At 39.7% G+C, this 17,037-nt stretch overlaps 1 long non-coding RNA gene across 1 annotated transcript in view; it reads right to left on the bottom strand.

Annotated features, from left to right (window-relative positions):
* Window positions 1-17,037, bottom strand: part of LOC101932652 (uncharacterized) — a 186,395-nt gene that overhangs the window by 16,020 nt on the left and 153,338 nt on the right. The gene's annotated exons all lie outside the window — the stretch shown is intronic.

The raw sequence follows: 17,037 nt of genomic DNA, 5'->3' as shown, positions 1-17,037 counted from the left end.
TAAGACTCATCATACTTGTGTGAGGGAGGTCTGTGGTAGCCCCATTTTGTGGACGGGTAAACTGAGAGGTTGCTACTTGTTCATATTTACACAATCAGCTGGTGACAGACTCTAATCATGACTCTGTCATGACAAGGGCTTGGGTCGTCAGACCTTTTGGTCTGAGCCAGATAGAGTCAGGAGTCGAGCCAAGGATCAGAGTCGGAACCAAAATCAGTGAGCAGGGACCGGGATCAGGAGCAAAGCAGGAACCAGGGACATGGCAGCAAGAAAGCAGGGTCCAAAATAGCAGCCGGACAGGACATCTCCCCTTTGCTCAGACAAATTCCTGTGCCGCCTTCTGGCTTAAATTGCACACCTGGGCCAATCGGTGATTCACCCAATCAGGACAACCAAGGGCGGTGACTCTGGTAAGGCTAGGGTTCCATTAGTCACTCAGCCCACTAAGTTATTAGCAAGCTGCCAGGTGGCAGTCAGTATGCAAATCCTATCTGGAGACTGAGGTTCAAAACCCACACTAGTTCCTCTACCCAGTTCCCACTATTATACAACAATTAGGGCTGACAGCCCAGAACAAAAACATTCCATGATTTGAAAATCTCTCATTTCTGTTACCCTCAGATTCAAAAGGTGCAACTGGGACCAGTAACCTTAGGCTCACGCCTTTCAAATAATGCTGAGGAAGGGTCAGATATTTGCAGAGGACAAAGCAATCTGTGAGGAGGGAAGTATAATAGAACTATTCGTTATTTTATATTACAATGATATCTAAAGGCCCCAACTGAGACTGGATCCCCATAGTGTTAGACACTGTACAAACACTTAAGAGACAGTCCCTGCCCCAAAGAGACTGCAGACTGTAAAGGGTTTAAATTGTTTAGAATTCAGTAATATAGGCTTTTTTTTTTTAATTAAGGTGGGATAAAAATGTCCTCCAGTGCTTGTTGAAAACTTGTATTTTTGGACCAGTTTTAGTTCTAACGACAGAATAGCACTTGAAACACTCTCAACTAAGAGAAACCCTGCAGACAGAGAGACAAGAAAGCTAACGAATAGAGTTGCCATTAATCATATATTATTTTCTACTTCAACTGCCTACACAATTATCTGCATCATTCAATAGATTTGACATTTGCCATAACAATCAAATAAAGTCTATTTTTCTTCTTTCAAGAGTCAGTCTACAAAGCCACTTTCTTTATTGCCAAGGACAAGACATAAGGTATTACTGACATCCTATAATACGAGCACCCAGCCTACTTCATTGACAAGAGCTACATGATTCAGTCTATTCAATCTTACACCTCCGACAAAGGTGATAAGATGGGATTTCTTAAAGGGCCCGAGAGAATTTGCTGCTGAAATCCCATTGAATTTTATTAGCCGTGATGAGATGCTGATTGTACTGGCATCTGTTTTAAGGCTGGAATTTTCAAAGTGGCCTAAAGGATTTAGGCACCTATGGGAAGATTTTCAAAGATGCTTAGAGCAACATTTTCAAGTTTTTCGTTTTCCAAAATCCACGTTGTGGCACCAAAATGTAGGATTTTCAAAAGTGCATAAGTGATTTAGAAGCCCAACCTCCTTTGTCACCTGAAAATAATTTAGGAGCCTACCATGAGACTGGTATTTTTCAAAAATTTGGCCATAGTCAACAAGAATTAAGGGGGAAGAAATTCAAAGGCACATCTGGCAATGAGGTGCCTAACTCTCAATGAAAGTCAATGGGAGTTCAGTGTCATTTGTGCCTTTGAAAATCTTCTCCCCAGTGCCTAGCTCCCTTAAGCTCTTTTTAAAATCCTGCCTTGGGTGGTTTTGATTCCTTTTGCCCCTTGGAAAACCTCAGGCTTAAAATATATAATAATATAATCACCCTCTCATCTTGATCAAACAAACAGATTTTCAATTAGATCACCCTGATTTTTAATGTCGAAAATTCAGCGGTCATCTAAAGAGCCACAGATGGCAATGTCATTGAAATTGATGTACGATGCCTTTTTCATGTAGGGAAAAAAAGCAGCAAAATCATTTCCCAAATTTTCTGGGTGGCACCTTAACCACCAAAATTAAACAAAACAGAGTCAACTTCACCAACCTCCTTTAAAGTCACCAAAGATTTTAAAAGGCCTTTTTTTGTTTCGTGCTATCCTGAAGATGTGATGCAGCCACATGAATAGGGGGTTAACAAAATAAGTGCTTGTCCATTCAGAAAATATTGATAAAATATAAGCATTGTAACCTATTTAAACCCTTGGCAACCGGAGGTGGGGTTATCCCATCACAAAGCGCCTTGCAAGTAGAGTGGGTTGAAGTTCAAGGCTGGATGCCTTTCTCAAAGATATATTGTAGCACAGTCACAAGCTAAGGTCGGGAATTACTGAGTGAAGTTCTGTGGCCTGTGATATGTGTGGGTCAGACAAAATGATCACCAGGGACCCTTCTGGCGTTAAATACGGCAAAATAGCTTTTGTGATCATTTGTCCAGGTTCAGAAATGCTGTTTGGTTCAGACAAGTTCATCATGCCCCTTGTTAATTGCCCTTTACAAGAATTTGGGGGCATCACACAAACACATATCTTTGTTTTTGAATGGCAGCTACATCTGCAACAAAGAATTTGCCCCGCTCTAGCTGCGAGAACCTGGCCTGTTGTTGGTTATAACACAAAACAAGAAGACAGACTAGAGACGCCTTCCCCCAGGGAAAGGAAAAATGATAAGGGAAGAGAGAAGGCTAAGGAATAGCTTTGGCTATGATCGTAGGTTTTAGTCTGGGGAAATAAAACAGTAAGATGCTATGGGGAAAGGTCACAGAATGAATCACTAAATAGCAAGAGAGAGCACCAGCAGAGTATACATTTGTCATCTGAAATATACCCTCTCTCTTTTTCTGCCCAGGAAAAGGCTGTAGCTTTACCAGAAACTAAACTATCATCATTTATATCCTGCTTGTATCGAGAGGGGTCCAAGTAGTATTTATGCAGTACATGTTGGTGTTTTATGCTGTGTGTGTTATATCAGTGTTACAAGCTCACAACTGGGCACTTGCAGAGACAGTAAAATATGAGCTATTTAGTATATTACCTGGGAACCTGTGGTCCCTTCTCAGATTAACGGTTCATGGGATATTCAGGAGTCTGATGCCTTTATTTGGTGAGGACTGAAGAGTGGGATAGATGCCAAGTGGTTAGGAGTCAGAGTTGGCAAATCACAAAAGGAGTCGCTGTACAATTTGGACGTGTATGAAAATCTCCTCCACAGACCTTGGGGATGCAAACTGTGATGGGAATCCTTAAAGAACAGGCTTTGTTGGGTGTTTCCTACCTACTGTGTGTGTGTTCTCCTTCCTCCTCTTCCCTCCTGCTCCCAAAACTCTTTCCAATCCTTTTGCTTCACTGGTCCCCTCCTGGGCTAACAGAACTTTAAGAGAGAGACTTCAGTTACACTTGAAACAATGTGTAATTATTTATCATTAACAGCTGACAAAAACATCTATCACCAACAAGAGACTTGTCAGTAAAAGTGGTAGGTTATTTAGATGGTAAGCAACCACCTTGAAAGAGTCTGATCTGGCAAATTGTTGTTTTCTGGAGTAGCCCTGATGGAGTAAGGAAGGGATAAATATCTATTTCCAAAGGGGAGGACTACTGGAGTTACTGAAGTCACGAGAAAACCTTACGTGAATAAGGATTACTCATCATATAGGCAAACAATCAGAACCCTGGGTCATAAGCTCCTTTGAGGTAGGGTTGTGTCTTCCTGTATGATTTGTATAATGCAGAGCACACAGTTGGCAGTCATCAAGTAATAAAAAAGGAATACTGTGTATGATGTTGTTTCCATACATCTTTTTGGGTACTTATATGACCACCAACATTCCAATCATAGAATCGTAGAATATCAGGGTTGGAAAGGAGGTCATCTAGTCCAACCCCCTGCTCAAAGCAGGACCAAAATACAATCAAAACTTTTTTTGGTGGGAGTTTATGGCCCCCCGGTCCCATAATATCTGAGCACCTAAAGTTATTAAAATATTAAAAATTAAAACAATCATTTTTCCTGTCTTCCCAGCGAGAACATTTTATAGTACAGCTCGTTGGAACACAAGGTGTCTTTCCCACCCTCTATCCCTGAAAATTTTGACAAAACACATTTAAAAAAAAATAGTAGTGATTTTTGGCAACAATTAATTTAAAAACCCAATTTTCCATCAAAAATAGTTTCAACAGAAAATTTTGAACGGGCCCTATGATTTGCTTGCTGTATGAGTGAGTGGAGGTCTTGTATCTCTGTGTGTATGAGAAGAAATCATTGAGGGAAAGTGAAGAAATGCGTTTTGCATTTAGTTCCGAATGCAGGGAGGCCCAAGGTCATTCTAACCTCATGAGCTCAACGGGCTCAGCATATGTGAAAGTTCTTGAATCCTGCGTTCTTAATTCTCCCCATTTTGGTCCCCAGTTTCATCTCCTGGTGGAATGTAGATGTTGAGAGAGATCAATATGTAGAAATGCATCTCCTCCTGTAGCTTTGCCCATAGAAAATATGTGGCTCAGTTCTGCTCAATGATTCTAATTAAGTCAGAACCTTGGGAAAGGAAAACGAAGCCAAAGAACCGAAAACTATGAGGTTTCCACTCTATCAAGTGCAAAATACAGTTAAATCAGGGAAAGCAACTATGCAACCACTGTGGCATAGATATTTACCATTATATAACCCCCATAGCCATAAAACGTCACGGTGTATGTACAAAAACAACCACTGCACAATATGGAAGGCAAGGGAATTAGGCTATTTATTGACCACACTTCACCCTTAGTACAGGCAATGAAATTGTATTTATACCTAAAGCATAAGGAATTATATTAGCTTTAATGCATGCTCACTCGGCTATGAATGAAGAGTTCTCAAAATCCACCTCTTGAAACTGCTGCCCCACTGTTTCCACTACTGCAAAGGGTAGTGTGGAAGGATGAAGTAAAGACTGTGTTGCGATTAAGGCACTAGACAGGGATATGGGAGATCTGGGTTCAGTTTTCAACTCTACCGCAGACTCCCTTTCGGGATCTTGGATAAGTCTTGTCGACCCTGAGCAAGGTACTTCAGCACATGTTTAACTTTAAGCACATGACCTCTGACTGCAAATTAAGTAAGTATTTCCATGGGCCCCTGTTCCCAATCTTCTGCTTGTATGTACCATCCCTTTCTCCTACCCTTTGTCTATCTTGTCTATTTAGACCAGGGGTCAGCAACCTTGCCAGGGTAAGCCCCTGGCGGGCCGGGACAGTTTGTTTACCTGCCGCGTCGGCAGGTTTGGCCGATCGCAGCTCCCACTGGCTGCGGTTCGCCGTCCCAGGCCAATAGGGGTGGTGGGATGCCACGGCCAGCACATCCCTCGACCGCACCGCTTCCCGCCGCCCCCATTGGCCTGGGATGGCGAACTGCGGCCAGTGGGAGCTACGCGTGCCAGAGGTTGCCGACCCCTGATTTAGACTATAAGCTCTTCAGGGAAGCTACTATCACTATGTGAGCTGTATTGATCCCAAGACCAATCAAATGATGTGTGGAAGGTAGGAAGAGATGTGTGGAAGGTAACTTTTAACGAACTGAAATATCCTTTGTTCCTTGCACTGAGATTCCGTTTACATTTAACACTGTGTTCCAAGCCAACTTTGGAAAAAGAGAGAGAAATGTCCGTATCCACCTTGTTTGGGAGACGGCACTACATTCAGTTTATCAATAATATATTCAGATTAATACAGAGAAAATCAACGCATTCACCAGGAAAATATTCCTCCTCCTTATACAAGTTCAAAAAACCTGCATAATTCAAAAAAAGTGACATTACATCTAAAATTTAAGGTATTAAATTACATGATTTTCTCTCTACCCGAGACAGAACCTGAAGATAAATAAATAAAAAGCTCAACAGAAAACCTAATACAGGTTTGCTACTTTTCGCCACATTAACTCAACTAAATCGCTCCTTATGCTTCAATCAGCTTTGGAAGCAGACTCGGGAGGATTTGTCTCTCACTTAAAGATCTAAAGAGGATCATCTACAGAGCTGAAAATGTTAGGAAACAAATTTCCCCTCCTCTTTGGGTTGCACTAGAACAAGACTAGATCAATAAGCAATGAATGTAGTGCACTCACGGCTACAAGTATAGCATAGCTATGGGGTTCTCCACTTACATATTTAGTCTGAGCCCCAGGGGGTTCCTGTTTAATTAAACCCCCTAAATCTCTATATGGATGCCCAATATGGTATGAGCAAAGGTCAATCAGAATAGGAAGAACCAAATCACAACCTCAGAGGCCATCAGTTCCTGGCAACCTCCCCCCACCCTGACCACGTCTCTCAGGCTGACGAAGCACAGCATAGCCTCCTAAGCATGACACCAGCCCCAGTCATAGGTAAAGATTTCCTAACTGATGGGAGCAGCAACAGTATTGTATAGTGAGGCACAGCTAGGAACCCCAGCCCCCATAGAACTAGACTCCAGAAGGGAAATCTCCCATCTCCATGTGGCAGAAAACACCAGACTTCACAGACCCTATCTCCCCAGCCACATGGAAGCAGATCAGGATCTCTCAGGGGTGGAGCCAGGCCCCAGGAGTAGTAGGGACTTCCCACAGCAGAAGTTGGAAGCAGCAGTAGCAAGGCTGGGAGGGGCCCAGTTGGGACGTTCTCATTCCTTCACAGTGGTAGCAGAATGCTTGTCACAATTTGAAGATTGGACACTTTTCTGTCTGGTTGTTCGTACCAACTTCCTTCCTCTGCTACCAGCCACACTCTTTCCCCTTATGCCAGCATTGTGACCCCTCTCCATCCTTCCTCCTCTCCCTCTTCACTCCTATTTCCATTCCCTTTCTGTCCCTCCCTCTTAGTGTCTCCCTTCCCCTTGGCTCCTATTCACTCACCCTCTCTTGCCATTCCCTCACCCTTCTCTTCATAATTAATAAAAAGAAGTGGTGCTGATGAGATGTGCACCCATCATTGCCCAGGTCGCTTTGCCTGTATTTTGTACCCTCTTTGCTAATTGCCTTGTTAGATCATAAACTCCTTGGGGAATGGACCATATCTCCCTACAACAGCTCTCACCATGGGGACCAGATTCAGATTGGGGGCCTTTGAGAGTTACTGCAAGTCAACTAATCAAGAGGCAGCATGGTCCACTGAGGCACTGGACTGGGACTAAGGAGAATTGGGTCCTATTCCCAGCTCTGTCACTGCCCTACTGGGTGACCTTGCCCAAGTCTCTTCACCTCCATGTTTCCTCTCTCACTCTTTCTCTGTCTTGTTCATATTTCCTGTAAGCTCTTTGGTGGCAGGGACTGTCCTTTACTATTTGTTTGTACAGTGCAGTGCATTTGTTTGCACAATGTGGCCCTCGTCTTACTTGTGGCCTCTAGATGCTACTGTAGTACAAATAATAAATAAGAAGAGTCAGACAGGTAGAGGGGCAGAAGATTAATGCTGAAATCATTCTCTGAAGCACAGTTGCTCAATACTCATTACTCTCGATTTATCCCTAACCGTTTCTTTCATTAAACCACAGCCAAAATTACCTTTTATTGTGCCTTACAGAAATCTGAGCAACTATCCATTTGGCCCAGGAAAGTGGGTGGTATAAACAAAGAAAAGATGTATATTAAAGACCAGGAACCAAATTCAATGTATTTGTCATTTATAATGAGCACAACAACATGCTTCGGGCCTCAGGGATTATTTACTCTCTGAAATACTTTTTTAGAGAGTGTGTTAGTGGTCTATTCACAGACGACCTCAGATAAGGACATAGATTTGGAACCTGTTCAAAATAATTTAATCAATCTTCTACAACAACAACCAAACAAACAACAAAAATGCAACAGTCAACCATTATGGACTAAGTCAATACTAACCTGATTTCCCAAAACTCATTTCAGGTAATGACTTCCAGGAAACTACAGGTAGCTCAAAAAAACCTCAGAAGTTTAACTCTAAATTTAATTTTCTTTAAGGATTGTAATTGAGCTTGCTTTTGTCTTTTTCTTTTTAACTGCTATTTCCCTTAAATAATATACTGTGTCTTGGGTGACGCTTTGTTGGGTTTCTGCTAAAACCTCATTTTTAAAAATGTGAATAAATATATTTTGCAAGGTTGTAACTATAACTTTCACTCTATGCATCTGAAGAAGTGAGGTTTTTACCCACGAAAGCTTATGCCCAAATAAATCTGTTAGTCTTTAAGGTGCCACCAGACTCCTTTTTGTTCCTCTCCATAATACATTCACTTCCCAATACTTGTGAGGGGGTGCACTGGTCCTTTGTGTGTCAGCTGTTGAAGTATATTGGACCAACACCACCATGACTCATGCTGATCCCTACAATGAAAACCCACTATGCACATGCATCTACTGTGGATCTTTATCCAGGACAAAAAAGGGTTAATCAACTGTTGCTTGGCATGTAGCCCTTGTTACTCTGCCAGTTAACTCAGCAGAAGGTACATAGCCTCCTGATCTTCTCTGGGGAGGAGCCCCTAAAAGATCACAGTGATAAGCAGAGAGCCTGTAGTAAGGACTTTGATCCAGATAGATAGGAAGAGGTTTGCATGTGGTTTGGATTCTGTGTGCTGGTGTCAATCAGCTTGATTCTACTGAAGTCAGTCGAGCGCTAAGGATCTGGATTGTTTCCTCTTGTTCACTTAATACAGTTTAGTGATGTGGGGTGCGGAGGAGGTACATGAGCTGGGACTTAAGGTAGCAACGTCTTTGGTGTGTCTTGTGTTTTGTTCAGGTAAATAATTCCAACAGCCCAGGAAAGGGGGAAGACTGTTATTAATCACCGTCTCTCTGTTATGGCAGGAAGCACAGGCTCCTGTACACTGAATGCTAATATGCTGCTTTTCATCTTCAAAGTGCTTTACAAACATTCACTAATTAATTAATCCTAGCAACAACACTCAGTTATTTTCTGTTACTGGAGTGTATGTTTACCAAGTTAGCTCCACTTGCACACAGCACGTTGATGCTGTTGACAGCAGTGAGTATAAACTGATCTACAGCCACATGCTATACTTTGCTGCAAATTTTGCTTCAAACAGGACAAAGGCTTCCTCCTTCACAACTACCGAGGCAACTCCAGTAAAGTGGCCAGTCTTTACCAGACTTGAACATGGTAGTGATGCCCAGTACCTTCCCAGATAGACTGACACAGCATGCAATGTTTGCTTCTGCTGACTTGGTTCCACTGGAACATATGTCAGCAGAAGGAACAATCATGACAGTACTGAGAAAATTATAACAGAATTTGTCACATCACACTGCTGTTTCCAACGGAGTATGGGAATGACACAGATTCTGCAAACTTCTAATGAAATACATGGAAAGATTAATGAGGTTGTCAGCAGAAAAAGTTTTGTCATCACTGTTATTATAGCCAGGGTTGGTAGCACCATTATTAAGGGTGCCAAACCCTTCCCATTATAAGCCCCTATTTTCAGTTGCTGGTTGAAATTTTTTTTCAGTGAAACAAGTTTCTGTTGGGAAATGCCGATTCAATGGAATTGACACATCGCACTGGAAAGTGTTGTGTCAAAACTTTTTGCAGGTAAACAGGATGACTGGCCACCCTGTCTGCCTGATGTCCTGCCAGATTTCCCACCTCTCTTGGAACCAATGCTCTTAACAAAACTGAGTCAGGTTCAATGAATTTCCCAACTTGAAAAAATGTCTAGAAAAAAAGCTTTCAAATTGTGAATATGTTTTATTTTTACACTTTTAAAAAGAAAAATTCTGTTTTTTTTGTTCAAAACAACTTTTTGTTTCAAAATTTAAGCTATAGACAGAAAAGAGGTCTAAATCAAAATGAAACATTTCAATTGACCTAGAATGAAAAAAAGAGAGTCCATTTTTCAATTCATGAAAAAGGAACCCAGTCCAAGATGGGGAAAAAGTGTTGCTCTCGAAAATATACATTGAATGGGAAAACAGTTTCCCAGTCTAGCTTGCTTGCAATGACATCCTGTGCTAGAGAGTTAAGAAGATAAGATGGCCATATTGGCTCAGACCTATGGTCCATCTAGCCCAGTATCCTGTCTTCCAACAGTGGCCAATGCCAGATGCTTCAAAGGGAATGAACAGAACAGAGGAATTATGAAGTTATCCATCCACTGTCATCCAGTCCCAGCTTCTAGCACTCAGAGGCTTAGGGACACCCAGAGTATTGGATTGTATTCCTGATCATTTTACTAATAGCCATTGATGGATATATCTTTCATGAACTTATCTAATTCTTTTTTGAACCCAGTTATAATTTTGGCCTTCACAACATCCCTTGGCAATAAGTCCCACATGCTGACAGTGCAAGGTGTGAAGAAATATTTCCTTTTGTTTGATTTAAACCTGCTGCCTATTAATTTCATTGGGTGACCCCTAGTTCTTGTGTTATGAGAAGGAGTAAATAACACTTCCATATTCACCTTCTCCACACCATTCATGGTTTTATACACCTCTATTACATCACGCCTTAGTCGTCTCTTTTCCAAGCAGAATAGTCCCAGTCTTTTTAATCTCTCCTCATAGGGAAGCTGTTCCATACCCTTAAACATTTTTGTCGTCCTTCTCCATACTTTTTCCAATTCTAATATATAGTTTTGGGGTGGGGTGATCAGAATTGCATACAGTAGTCAAGATGTGGGCATACTATGGGTTTATATGAATGACATTAGTAAATATCCTATCTTATTATCTATTCCTTTCTTAATGGCTCCTAACATTCTATTAGATTTTTTACTTCTGCTGCACATTAAGCAGATGTTTTCAGAGAACTATCCACAATGACTCCAAAATCTTTCTTGAGTGGTAACAGCTAGTTTAGACTTCATCATTTTCTATGTATAGTTGGGATTATGTTTTCCAACAAGCATTACTTTGCATTTATCAACAGTGAATTTCATCTGCCACTTTTTTGCCCAGACACCCAGTTTTGTGAGATCCCTTTATTACTCTTTGTAGACTACTTTTGTATCAGCTTCAAAACTTTGTCAACTCACTGTTTACCCCTTTTTCCAGATTATTTATGAATATGATGAACTGCACTAGTCCCAGTACTGATCCCTGGGGGGCACCACTATTTTCCTCTCTCCAGTCTGAAAACTGAGTATTTATTCCTACCCTTTGTCTCCTGTCTTAACTAGTTACTGATCCATGAGATGACCTCCTTTCTTATCCAATGACTGTTTAAAGCCCGTTCCACAGGTTAATGAGGCATATGTGAGAAAGGCATTTCCTTTCATTAGTTTTTAACTTGCCATCTTTCAAATTCATTGACTCTCACCTTGCTCTTGCAGTATGCAGAAGGATAAATATGAACACCCAATTTACCCCCCTCTATCCTTTTCATTATTTAGTGCACCACTGTTATGTCTCATCTTACTGAGGCACTCAAAATTAGTGGAGACTTTTTAAAAAAAAATGTAGGCCTATGATTTGCTCATACCAGAAAAAAAGAATGGGCATGTTTCTTTTATTTTTAAGTAATACACTGTCGGAACCAAGAGAGAATTAGCACTTGCCTCATATGAATTCACAGGAGAATAGAGCAGGAAAGTGGAAAATATCAAACATGTTCTTTCTTGCAACTCAGAATGAGGGCAGCCGATGTGTTTGCAACGTAGCTGATCGAAGCTGATTGGCACCAAGCCCTGACAAGCTCCCTTCTTTATTAAAGTGTGCTTCCCTCAATACCAAAAATCTTGTCAGTGTAACTTGCTTGAATCATTTAAAATGTGAAACATGTTAAACACACCAAACACTAATATTTGAACAGGATCACGTCACTGCCTCCTAATCAAAGCCTCATTCAGTGTCATTATTTGTGCGGTTTTACATGTCTTCAGCTTGCGCAAATGAAAATATCTGGTATCTGAAATTGTCACAACGCTCTTGAAGAAACTAAGCAAGTGGTTGTGCTGCATTTGGCAATTCCCAAGCATAAGGGGGGTTTTGTGCAAGTCTGCAGTGTTTGCTAGGTTGTAAATTGTTGATTTATTTCAGTGATTTAGGTTGTAGCAAATTGAAGCTATCGTCAAACTAAATACAGCTTCACTTAAGCTAATTATGTTGATGGGGCTATAAATACTGAGAGAGAGAGATAATTATATTTCTTTGACAAGTACAACATAAGCCCAATCCACCCCTAAATCATCTGAGACAGATATAACTTAAATCCATATTATTTCATGAATAGTTTTTATGCTATTGGCTATGATAAGGTCTTTCAGCTATATTTGTCTAAAGCACTAACCATAGGCGATTGATAGTTAATTAAGTCTGGATCATCCCCCTGGAATCCATGTATGGAGATGGCACCCACCATTCAAGGATCTCCCTGTACCTCGGCTGGGATTTGATGTGGTCTGAGACTTAAAAATAGGAATCAGAAGACTAGCCATTTCTGGCATCAATAGCTAGTTGACTCCCTGGATTTTCCCATGCCTATGTTAAACTTCCTCTGAATTATTTTCCTTCTTCCTTGTTTGTGAGGGACAGAGAGATACCCAACCCTTAGAAAGATGGCTCCTAAGAAGCTGTGCTGATAGGTAGTAGGTAGGTAGAAGTGGCCAAGCAGAGCAGCACGAAAACAAGTACAATCCAAAGAGATCACTCCAGTCTCCATAAAACTTGGATTCAACAGTGCTTGGAGGTTTCACTCACTACAGGCATGGAGTTTTCTGGCTTCCTTATCATGGGGTTCACTGAGATAAGAATATGTCTTTTGGTATATATTTTCTATATGCATATCTATGAGCGAGATGGTCTCATAGTTGGGGCATGGATGCAGAAGATTTGAGTTTAGTTCCCACCTCTACCACATCCTTCTTAAGTGACCTTGAGCAAGTTGCTTAAGGCCAGATTTTCAAGTGTATTTAGGCACCTCTGGATGGGAATAGACACCTGGTGGGATTTTCAAAAGCGACTACACATATTAGCTGCCTCCTTCCCATTGAAATCAATAGGAATTTAGGCACCTAACAAGCTTTTCTACATATTTTGGTGCCAAAATACCTTTGAAAATCTGGCCCTTAATCTCTTTCTGCCTCAGTTCTCATCTATAAAATGGGGGTTACACTACTGCCAGACCCACACCTACCTTATAGCAGGTAAGGATAATTTTATCATTCTTTGTGAGGAACTCAGACACTATGGTGATGCTGACTGTTATTAATAGACCTTTGAATATTTTACCTTTGAAATTTAGAGGTGTCATCTTGAATTTGGCCAAATCTAACATATTCTACATACAAACATATATATACTTTACATGGAAGATGCAGGAGGTCCAAATCAATCTTTACACATATAAAGTTAAATTGCTTTATTGCAATTTCTGGTACAAGAGGCAGCTAGAGACAAAATAAATTGATTTACAATACATCTAAGGCAATTATCTTTCTTGATGCCTTAGAATGGATCCATGAAAGAGATAAAATGGATATAATTTTTGTTTTGCCAGGTACATTTCCTTCCTAAACATTATGCATCACTTTTAGAATATATGGGGGTCAGGATAAAATCCATTAAGAATGCTTCAGGACAACTCCCAAAAATAAAAATAAGACCAAAATAAATAACTCAACCCTGTAAAAATGATTGTCTGGCTTCTCATTGACTTCCATGGGCATTGGATTAGCCCCTTACATATAGGCTCAAACTCATCTCTTCTGTAACTCCATTGTCTTTCAGTGTGATGCTACATACGAAAACAAGTCTAAATCAATATAACAAATTATGAGCAATGAATTGATTGGTTATTTATGGTGGGGAGGAGGTGAGCTTTAAGTATGAATTAACATCCAACCATTAACCACAAATATTAGTCTTGATCTAAAGCTCACTGAAGTCGGATGGTGAAGTCCTGGCTCTATTGAAGACAATGACAAAACTCCCAGGATTTCACACAGAATCTTAGTTTCAACAGGCCAATTCTGAGCTTCTCATCAACAACATGAATTTAGGGATGAATGGATTTATTTCCCAGATTATATTTTGTACCCTCCAAGCCCAGAGACTTCATTTAGAAAATAAATATTGCACATAGTACTGAGTCAGAAGATCACTTGTTTCCTGTTCCATTGTGGCAAATTACAATGAAGCTGAATCAGTACATATTTAGAGGCCTAGCCGGATTCCCTTTGTGCAGTATATTCAAAGCACCAAGCAAGATGGTTGAAAAATGTAGGTCTAAATCCCCGGATTCCATGGCACTTCATTAAATTTAGACTCTTGCAGTTGTTTAGTTAAATAAGAATGAAAATGAATAAAAATCAAAAATAAAAGATATTTACATTTTTTTGTTTGTTTTACTGAAAAAGCATAATTTCATTGTAGAAGCTTTCAAAGGGAAGAGTTGTCTTGGCAGCCGGGTTGAGGACACCTGGGACTTTTGTCATCTAGGGAGAATTGTTGAGATTGTGGGATATGCAGAGAAACTGTATGTATCTACTAGAATGATTGTTAATAAGTTGTTAAGAATCTGAATCTTCAACTTGATATATTTAAATTTCAGCATTTACATTCCATTGAAATGAAAGACAGTATGCTCCAGTAAGAGGGCTGTTGTTTCACATAGACAACACTGCATCAGTTTGCATTTGAGACACATTTTCAAGGTTATGTTCACAACCATGACGGGGAGGGGCAGAGGAGATAGATGTTTGAAGCATAAAACAGACTCTGGAGCACAATTCTGCATTAAAGAATGGGGAAGGTCTGGATCGTCACTAATTTTGTGAGGCTATTTGAGGTCATCAGTATATTGCAAAGCGTAAATTGAATGTGTCTGTCATACTGTCAAGTAATTTTTCTTTCACTATTAGGCGAATGGATTTGCTTAAGGGATTTGGATATCCAACTCCCATTAATTTTTTTTCACTTGGCATCCAAATCCCTTAGGTATCAATGAACAACCTTAACCTTAATGTATGCAGTAAAAATTGCCCACAATAGTTACAATGAAGAAATGGTTTCTTGGTACTAAACAAAACAATGAATATGTCAGGCAAATTGTATCTGGTACAAAATATAGGAGAAAGTATAAACACATTAAGATAGGCTACCAGTAGCATCTTTCAAAAGATATACAATGTAAGCCATATACTCTTAAATAGCTCAAGGGACTTACAGTCAATAAATTTAACAGGCTGCAACCAAAAAATCAAAGCTGAAGTGCAGTATGTAAATAGAAGCTAGAGTGCAGACTTCTTTCCAACCTTAGGACAGAGTTAATAGAGGGGAAATGACAAAATACATAAAAAGGAATATATAGGATTTGACAGAGTATGTTTTTTTCTTTTAACTTCAAGGCAAACTACCAGACTATTTTCGCTTAGAGAGATAAATCAAACTAAGAACTTTAATCAGTTTGTATAAAAATCTTATTTGCAACATTGGGAAGCTTAAGTATTGGAGCATTGTTGGTGCACAGGGGGTGGAGAGGGGATGCTACAGGTTCAGTGTAAATAATGACCCTCTCTAAAAGAGATTATCTTAAATGAATTCATGACAAGACAGAGTTATGCTTTCCACACTCTTGGTTTAAAATATTCATTGCCAATTTCTATAAACCGGCAAAGTTCAAATATATCCAGGGTATCAGTAGCAGCAACAGGTGGATGGACCCTATGCTGCCTACTGACATTATTCATTCAACATGATGCTTAGAGTCTGGGAAGCCAGATCCTCAGACCTGCTAGATATGTTTTCACTGATCCAGTGTTTGAGAAAAATATTTCTACATTTCCCAGATCTGAAGAAGAGCTCTGTGTAAGCTTGCCTCCCTCACCAATAGAAATTGGTCCAATAAAAGATATTACTGGTACCTCACCCACCTTGTTGTTTATGGTGAGTGGAAGAAAGCCTCAGGTTTTCTACTGCCCAAATCTTTTTCACAAACTTTCTTCAATATATTTGTGGGTTTGTTGGATCAGATTCCCTGATTTTATTGAGAATTTGCTGAGGCATTTATAATTGTAGCAGGAATTTGGAAATACAAGCTTAAAACTACAGACTTGGCCCATACTAAACACTTTTGAAAATCCCATTAATAAAGAGCAGGAACTTTTGAAGAACTATAATTTTTATTATTTAATTCTACTTGCTTTAAGAACCAAAAGTGTTTATCTGTAAAATGGGGGTGATACTTACCTCTTCTGTAAAATGCTTTGATATCTATAGATGAAGAGTGATATTATATAAAAACTAAGTATTAGCGGTAATATTACAAAGATAGTTGCTTGGGAAAAACTTCTACTGAACCAGTTTCCCTGTCAGAAAATGCAGTTCTGTTGAAATCAACACACTTTGCCAACTCACATCAATTTCACAGAACGGGAAAAACTGGAATTGGAAAAAAAAGATTCAACAATGTTGAAACATCCCATTTTTCAGAAGTTTGGTTTTGAAACAGTGTTTTTTTTCCAAGGCTTTCTTTAAATTTTATGTTGATATAAAATGTCAAAGTCTAAATGAAACATTTCAGTTATACCAAAACTAAAGTTTTTCTGGATTTTTTTTCCCTAGATAATTCTTTTTTTGGCTAATTTTTAAAATTTTGGGGTTTGATTCCAATTTGGAATAAAGACAAATTTCACCATCTTGCAGTCCTTTATGGAATGGAATTGTCATCCTCCAGCCAGCTCTAGAAATTACTATTACTGTAATGAAATTATCTGACAACCTCTGAACCCAATGGAGTTCTCTTTGCATTTGTCTCATTTTCAAATACCTGAACTAAGTATGAATTATTGAACTGAATTACTAAAATGGTTAACATTCAATTTGCCAGCAAACTACACTTCAGTCACAATGTTATCATAAAGAACGAACAAGGTCACATGGAAATTACACAAAATATTAAATGAAAGGAAGAAACATTTCTGTCTAGCAGTACAGCTGGATGAAGTAATCCTAGCAAATGATTTGTTCAATGAGTTTAGCCGCTTTTCTGTTTCTGAATTATCAGCAAAAGGCAGAATTTTCAAAAGCCCTCATTGA

This window comes from Chrysemys picta, chromosome 9 (assembly GCF_011386835.1).
Source record: "Chrysemys picta bellii isolate R12L10 chromosome 9, ASM1138683v2, whole genome shotgun sequence".
Classification (NCBI taxonomy): Eukaryota; Metazoa; Chordata; order Testudines; family Emydidae; genus Chrysemys; species Chrysemys picta.
The sequence above is the reverse complement of the archived record's forward strand: the minus strand, read 5'-3'. Positions and strand labels throughout refer to the sequence as shown.